The sequence below is a fragment of the Apus apus genome, chromosome 6, assembly GCF_020740795.1.
Source record: "Apus apus isolate bApuApu2 chromosome 6, bApuApu2.pri.cur, whole genome shotgun sequence".
Classification (NCBI taxonomy): Eukaryota; Metazoa; Chordata; class Aves; order Apodiformes; family Apodidae; genus Apus; species Apus apus.
This window is the reverse complement of record NC_067287.1, coordinates 27,298,332-27,306,408: the sequence shown is the minus strand read 5'-3', so window position 1 is coordinate 27,306,408 and position 8,077 is coordinate 27,298,332.

Sequence of the window (8,077 nt, the reverse complement as noted above, 5' to 3'; positions counted from 1 at the left end):
TCTTGAAGATAGTGATTTTGTTGAGTTTTTGTGTATACTCCCACATATTATCTAATAATTGCATTTTACTGTCATCCACTGAGAACAATAGAAATATTTTAGTAGAATGGTTAGTTTGTCTAGTTGGCTTGGAACTGCATTTAACCAAGACAGCAATTCCTTTTTGTTGTTGTTTTCTTAAGCAGCTTGGAAGTTTCCAGGGACCTTGTCTGACTCCTGATTCCCCTCCCATGCTGTTCCCTGTCTTCCAAATTGGCACGTGTTGCCAAAAGTGCCTGCTGCCCAAGGAGCGGATGGCATAGCTTCCTGTTGGGCTGTCAACATAGCTCTTTTCATCAGTCTAGGATTTGTTGCTGAATGAAAGAAATCTCCCCCAGACATCCTTCACATGAATGGTCTCCACAGAATTCCCAGCCTAAGTTGCCCTGGGAAACTGGGTGAAAAGGTTTTAGAAATCAAGCTCAAGCATGTTAGGATTTACTGGGTCAGATTCAGCATTGCTAAGGCCAGGAGAAGTTTGACTATGGACTCAGTGAGTTCAGGATTAAGCCCATTGCTGCTTAGCTACCATGGTGACAAAAACATTAGAAAATTCTGAGACATTGCTGCTGTGCTGGACTAATTTCAAGCTTAAATTTGGAATAGTCTGTACAGCAAACAGCATTGTCCTTCAAATTATAGTCAACTGTCTTTTCTCCTAAGAAGTATTAAGTAATATATATTTACATCTTGGACATACCTTGTGGTTTTGCAAATTCTTTTCATCTAGAATAAATGACTTCTCAACAGAAGGAGTTAGTTGCCTTTAAGCAGCTTGTTTCCACTCTCATCTTTGGAAAACACTTCTGTTCTTTAGTGAAGAGCCCCTCTGAGACTCTCCAGGTTTCTGTGAGGTCAGAGCTACTCCTGCTCCCTGCAGACTGGTCCTGACACATAATCATATTAATGTTTCTGATGGGTTTCTCTAAAGTGTCTGTGTGTTTAGAAGCCAAGAAAGATGTGAAGTCAGTGATTTTGTGGGATGCTGTAGCACCATGTGTCCTGACCTGCGTGGGGCAATCCAGGGAGATTCAGATTGGACCCCCTTGCTTTCCAAACTCCTTCTCAGAGAGGAGCCCAGGTGTGGCTGGATCCAACCTTTGTCTCGGACCTAGCCCTTCCAGGGAGAGTGATTAAAACGTCATGGTCTGAGGAGATGCTCAGATTAAGGTGAAATGACTCCCCAGGTCTGTATTTGAGTATTAGATTTACTTAAACCTATAGAAGGAAGACGGATACTTCAACTAATATCTTAGGCTGACAATTAGATCACATTAATACAATACATATATGTTTAAGCTGTGCAACCTGAGAAAAAAAGTCATGGTTAAGCCTTGCATTACTTAGTGCTGTTAGGAAGGTAGAGAGAGGGAGAGCAGGAGAAGAAGTTTAGAGAGATAGATAATAGAAAGTCACCAGTCCTGGATCCAGCGTTGGGCCAGCCAACGGGGGAGAGTTGGTGTCAGTGAGGCTCCCCAAGCCCAACATTGCAGCCTCCTGTTTCATAGGCCTAGTTACCTTATTTTGCAAGGATGAGCAAGTGTGTTTGAGTCATAAGCCTGACCAGCTGCAGTGGACCCCTGCCCCTCTATCCTTATCTCAATCGCTGTACATGCAGTGTCAGGCCATGTACAGACCATCAGTGCAGTCCTTTGGGATGCAAACTAGACATTGTTTACGTGTTACAGTGAGGTTTCAACACCAATTCCAGCAAGTATAGGTCCTGAGGGCTAGTCTCTCACACCATGTCAGCATTTGGGCTTAATCCTCCGAGTCAAACGTGCTGCATGTCCTGGAGACGTATAAGGTGTCTCCCAAAAAAAAGTGACCTTTAAGCAGGATGTGTTTTTCTAGAATAGCTTAAACATACTATCAGATGCTTTCATATTTTTTTTTCTGTAGAAAAGGAAAAAAAAGAATTTGCACTGCATTACATTACTAAAAACACTGTGTAAAAGAAACATGATAAGCAAAAAAAAATATTAGCTCTAGGATGCGATGTATTTTTAATGTAGACCTGTGCTTCGAAATTTTATCTTCTCCTTTGAAGTAGTTTTTCATTTTGAAGTTTTGTGGCTCAGTCTGAATGCTACAGGGTTGTGAGTAGGTCACCAACTGAGAGTCCAAAGTTCTGGGCCCATTCTGTGTTCTGCAGTTCATCTTGCTGGGTACCCTTATGCAAGCTGGTTCTTTCAGTTCACATGGGCTGTGTTGGGTAGTTTCCCTTGCTACTTTCAATAGCCATATGGACCTTACTGTGTTCACCTAATTGGAGGCACTATAGTCACATAAAGCTAATACTTTTGCTGTTAAAAAATATAAAACTCCAAAATACTTCTACAGTAGGTGGCATTGTATTTGATTGTACAGGGAAGTGAAATAAATAGTGTTTATCCCTGAAAGTTTACAGTATGGGAAGATGCCATTTTAGCGTGTCCTGAAAATAAATAGCTTAGTCTTTCCTGGTCACCTTTGTATCTACATAGCCCCTCTGAGAGGACCTTCACTTGGCAGAGGACTGAAGAATAACATAGCTAAATCAGTGAGACTGACCAAACTGCCTAAGGAGTTTTTGGGTTAGAATAAGCTCTGTCTCAACAGCTATCTTAGGCTAGGGAACTCCGCTGGACTTCCTGATTTTCCATTTTCGTTGGAAGACAGTAAAAAAGCTCAATCTTCTGCTGGTATTATAAAGAAAGCATATGATAGACACAACGTGAGATTCCTGATAAACTGGAGAAAACCAACATCTTACAGCTGAAAAAAAGCTTCACAGCCATACAGTCTAACAGTGACAATTTTCGGAGCTTAGTCTTTTCCAGTCCCTGGGACACAGTAGGTCACAAGATTGATAATTAATGAGTGAAGACAGTGGCTGTCTCTAGATCCTTGATAGTGAACAGCACCCACAGAATTAACTAAGATAAGATTTTTTTAAAACAAAACAAATATGTATATTAAAAATACATATCTATTTGAAACATATATTTCCTATGCTGTCGTATCGGTAGAGGTTGAAAAAGGTAAAAGTACAAATCCACAACTTGAAGTGGGACACAGAAGAGGAGAGCTTGAGACTTTATTGACTCTACTAGACAACCACTCCAATCCTAGGAGATAAACAGTCTATCATTGGCCTTTTTTGTAACTTATTTGATTCTGCACATTTCTATGTCCTTTTAATAAAACAGGGCTCCTATCAGTCTCTTAATCTGTTCTCCTGTCACACACAGTGACAGTCCTATGTGCAGACGGAGCCAGGGGAGTTCTACTGTCTTTTTTCTAAAAAAAATGTCCAAACTTCTTTTGGATTTGCTGCTTCTCCACCCCCATCATTCTGCTACCTCTTCCCATTTCTTTGCTACTTACATTGTATGACTTTTTTTCCACTTGAAAGATATATGCATTATCTTACAATGTTTCTCATGCACTAAAAAAAGTGCTAAGTCAGGCAGTTACTAGAGCTGGAAGATCTAACCTTCCTCCAATTTGAGCAGCCATCATGTAATAGCCATCATGTTAACTTTAAGTATAGATTATTATTATTGAGCTTGTGTTATCTTGGCTGTTTGCCCAGTATGTCCTTGATAATTCAGGGTTATAAAAAATTAATAATACACAGGATCAGCATGATGAAAATGGCCCTAGCTTCCAAGAATCCTTTAAATTTGGCACTCCAAATTAAATTAAAGAATTGTTTAGATTGCTTTCCATTAATAATTGCAATTAACCCTTATTCCCCTTCATGCCCCTTCCCAAGACTATTATTGATTCCCAGTTGCTTGGATGCTAAGAATATCCTTGTGTAATGTTTTGGGGATTTAAGGCACTAACAAGTTTATGAAATTAATGGGATTCTGTAGGTAGCTGACAAAAGACAGCTGGATAGATTTCTCTATGCAGTAGTAGCTTAATACCTGCCTCTGAGATGGGAGCAATGCCAAGTAATGCATTTTGGCTGTGCACTCTTGTGCAGTCATTTCCCCAATAGAATTATATGCTCCTGATGTGGGATGGTTTGTCACCTCCGAACATGACCCTTTTATAATATTTCCCAGACAGTGGTTTGACACAGAGTTGGCTTTCCCAGATTTCTACCTCTAGGTAATGATCCCTTTAAGTGTTTTCAAAATCACACAATAATTGGTTCAGGTCAATGTCACAGGTAACTGGTGAAGTAAACAACAGTGTATTGAGAGACAGTTCCAATATCACAAGTGTTTGACTACAAGGGACGTTGCTTATATCAAGGAAGATTCATTTTTCAACCAGCTGCTAAAGCATAACCCCTCCAAAACAAAATTAAAACAAAACAACAAACACCAAAACAAAAAGCCTTCATTTGTTTCTAACTAGGTAGCTTGGAGAAAAAAAAATTGCAACATGCAAATCTAATGAATATAGAGAAACAGTGACTGAAGTGAGTAGGGAGAATTTGGACTTAAGTGTTCGTTCTTATAGACTCATGTGTTTCTGTTTTGTGTTTAGAAACAAGGAACACATGTTAAATATAAACTGATTTTTGTGTGTTAGATGACAGCAGTGGATGGGGAAATCCTTGCTACAATCAGTTGATTGACCTGCTGTGGCACTATCAGTGAATAACATAAAAACCTGTACTGCAGTTTCAGGATGGAAACTTCTGTTATGACTCTCACAAACAGACTTTTTACACCTAATTATCACAAAGTGTGCTGCCTGCTCCTGTGTTCCTTGCTGCCTGGTTATGCTTGTGCTCCCTCATTAGTTTTAGTCCCTTCTTCAGCCCTGTGCCTCACTAATCAGAGCTAAGTAACATTAATTGGTAATCCTTTCCCTCCTCAGCCCTCTCCCAGGTAAAGCTGTATGGATGTTGGAGAACAAGAGGAGTTTGTACTTTCAAAACACAGGCTGTCTCTTTAAAACACTTATGCAGAAGAAGCTAAAGCTAGGCAAAATAGCATTATTAGTCTGTCTGTGACTTACCCATTTCCTCCTTACAGTACAATAAATTTACATAATTTTTTTGCAAATACTCTTCCTCCTCTAGGGATTTTCCATTGCACTTGGTACTACACAGTCCTAACCACCTCTCCGTAAGTAACATTGCTTCCATTTGAGGCATTCCTGCATGGCAGAGTGCGGCTGTGATGGGATGTAACTTGGGACAGTATATGAGGTGAAATAAAAAGTGTGAGCATGACACTGCATTTGCTCTTTCTGCTTGCCACTGGCTGCATTGTGAATAGCACTCGTATTGTTTGCCAGCTTGCAGAAAAGAAGCTGATTTTATGAATGCCTACCATGCACATAAACATGAGATTTGTCAAACAGGAGCAAGTGATGACAGGTTGTTATAAAATTATTCACTTATATTTTATACCAACAATGATCATCCAGATTTGTTGGAAGGAAGAAGCGGGAAATGTACTTAAAATCTTGTCTGAAATGCATTTTATGAGTACCCAAGTCTGCTAATTCTAATGCCCAATCATAACCTCCATTTATTTTTCCTTTATTGTTCCTCTCTCATCTTAGTGGTAATGAAAAAAACAAGTGGCCTTGGCCAGCCATTTATGTGGAAGGAGACTGAGCACAGCATGTCTCATCAAAGCAAGGGGTTCTGCTGTGTTTTTGTGTATGGTATAACTGGATGTCCCATCTAGTAAACAAAACCCAGCTCTGGATGAAACTAAAAGAAGAGGATATGAGACACAGGTTGTCAGGACCATGTATACCTATAGGTTCTAGGCTGAGGGAACCTAAGACCAGCTCAGGATAATTTGATTTCTATCCAGAGACTAAATAGGTATTCAGAATCTGAAGTGGATCCCAGGCTATTTTGGAAAAAGGAGAGTTTTGGCTAGAGGAATTTGTGACACAAATGACTGAGTTTTCAGTTGTCATAAATAAATACATTTCCATCTACTGTAATGTCTGGAAGACACTGAAAACATCTTTCTGCATTTCTAAGCAGGTTTATTAAGCAGTTAAAACTGCTTACAATTTTCATACATGGTCTAAGATGTTCAAGTCTGAGAGTTTTTTTGCTTGGAATACAATCTGCATCAAAGAATAGTGTTTGAGCAGATTTCTGGAGCATAAGCAGTTTAGCAGGAAGTAACAACTTGCATTGTAAGTGCTACCCCAGAAAGGTCAACTAAGAGAGGTGCTTTCTACACTCACCTAAAAACCATAGGTTTTTGCTCTTTCATCATGCGATGCTCTTAAGAAATGAGGCTACACACATTTGTTTAATATTATAGTTCCCTTGTGATATCTTCACTTGCCTTAATTAGGGCAGTGTTGCTAACTGGTTAGGAGCCTGAGAACTGTATCAAATAAACATACCAGGGAGGAGAAATTAACAGAGAGACGAGCTCCTTGTATGACATGGAATGAGATCACTGATGGCCCGTCAGTGTTTCTATTTGTATTACAGACAAAATGTTAACAAGGATAATACAGAACACTGTTACTCAGAACTAGGATGCCCTTGTTTTTATTCAATAACCTGAATGACCAAAAGTAATTAATCCTTTGCCATGATAATTATATAATAAAGCGAGCATGATTTGGGTGTTTAATTATGAGAAAGAAAGGGAAGGAGCATGGGTCTTAGTAAAATAATTTTGGAGAAACAATAAAATAATCTTTTAGTTTTGTTTGATAACTTTTAGTTTTGCTTGTGTTTACATCTGAGTAAATCAGTCACACTATAGTCTCAGTATAATGCTTCTGCCAACATGCCAGAAATTAAAATGTGGCTCTTTCCATACTTTTAGTGGTTGTGGCTTGCTTGTGCACTGGTAGTTCCTAGGCTGTAAGCACTCAATGCAGGACATCTGTTCTGCAATGGAAATGGGGGCAAGGTGCACCTTCCACACAACCTTCATTTGTGGTTTTATTATGCAAACTGGGTGAGTCATTGCAGACAGATCCAAGGAGCTGTAAGCTTAGGCGTGACTGGTGTGGTGACAGCAGCAGACATTCTTCTAGATAATCATTATTGCCAACTATCTAGTTTTTTTCTGGCAGTCATCCTCTCCACTTCTATGATTCTTGAATGCTGGAGGCAAAATCTCCACTCATCTCCCTACCTAGGTGCCACATGCACAGCAATCTTTCTCTGCTTGATGGTGGTTATTTAAAGAAGAGGGGCTAATGTGGGACTGAGCCAGTCCATAGAAACCTGCTAGTTAACTTTGGATACACCTGTTTGCATCTTGTAGTGGTGAACAATTCTACCAAAACATACCCAAGATCAGCAAAACCAGCTCTCTTCCTCTCTGGCTTTAGGTGTACAGGCTCTGCAATGTCTCTGAATCCAGTAAAGAAGCCCTGGCCGTCTGTGTTTTTGTACACATGTAGTAGTGGGTTAGTTTTAGAAAGTGCTTGGTGGCAGCCCAAGCTTTGGCTGACTTTGGCAAGGTGAGCATGTGGGCATCAGTCCCCAGAGGGCACTGCCATCTGCTGCTAGTGGCACTGGGAATCTTCACTGCCATTTTCCAGCAAAACGCTCATGGTGAAACCCCACTTTTTTAAAGATAGCTCACAGTCATGAGCCAGGTGGACTTGTCTTGTTTCTAACATTTCCAAAGACACAATATACAAGTATAAAGACTTGCAAGTCATGTCCTAAACTAAACATAAGTTTGGGGAGGGATGCTTCTGTGCAGAAAAGTGCTGGTTAGTGACACCTTCTGCTACAGAGCCCAGCAACAGGCGGGTCTTTCTGTAAATGAGTGGTTGGTCTGGAAGGACTGTGCTCTGGGGAACCTGCAGGAGTTAGATTTAGCTACACCAATTGGTAATGATCTGTGGACAATGAACACAGGAGCTAAGTTTTGTCAACTAACAGTACACACAACATGAAATGTCAATAAGATGTGTTCACAAGGAATGTTCACATCTTTTTATTTTTTTTTTCTACCATGGTCAGGTGATATGCATCCTTCTCTTGGCAGTATCAGAAGGAAATTGGACAAAAGAATTTTCCAGGTTCTGCCACAAAATCTTTGTGATATCTTAGTCAAGTCACTGGGTCTCACCATGCTTT